This window comes from Pteropus alecto, unplaced genomic scaffold, assembly GCF_000325575.1.
Source record: "Pteropus alecto unplaced genomic scaffold, ASM32557v1 scaffold71, whole genome shotgun sequence".
Taxonomy (NCBI): domain Eukaryota; kingdom Metazoa; phylum Chordata; class Mammalia; order Chiroptera; family Pteropodidae; genus Pteropus; species Pteropus alecto.
Window position 1 is genome coordinate 14,900,578 of NW_006433024.1, and position 587 is coordinate 14,901,164.

General features: G+C 43.6%; 1 pseudogene; it reads right to left on the reverse strand.

The window, feature by feature from the left end:
• Window positions 1-94: 94 nt before the first annotated feature.
• On the reverse strand, window positions 95-213 carry LOC112476647 (annotated as a pseudogene).
• Between the last annotated feature and the right edge of the window lie 374 nt (window positions 214-587).

Consider the following 587-nt stretch of genomic DNA (forward strand, 5'->3'; position numbering starts at 1 on the left):
ATATATATATTTTAAGGTGAGGCAACTCTCGGTTGACCTCATAGATGGTAAAGACCTTGTCAGCTTACAATTCCTTATTTTTTAAAATTTTTTACTCTTACAGCACCTGGTCTCCCTAGGTGGTCTCCCATCCAAGTATTAACCAGGCCTGACCCTGCTTAGCTTCCGAGATCAGACGGGATCGGGCTTGTTCAGGGCTGCATGGCCGTAGACCTAAGTTAGATATTTTTAAAAGGTAGATGAGTGAGCCATTGTGAAATGATGAGCAGAAAGGAGAATACAACATAGCGCTGACTCAAGGGAAAGACTAGGATGAAACAATGGCGTACAATGCCAGGTTATGTGGCAAACTGCAGCTGCTGGGAACCAAGAGCAAATGTATTATCCTCATGATGCTTGAGGTAAAGGTAAGCCAGGAAAGTTCTAGAATACATCTGAAACTACTGTATGGCTTTCTGCAAATATATGTTTTATATTTGCCCCTCCAGATCCACTCCCCACCCTGGAGGACAAGGGCTTCTAACTAGCAAATCAAGGGGCTCCTTTGTGCTTTAGATTTGGATGGGCTTCATCCAATGCGAGACACT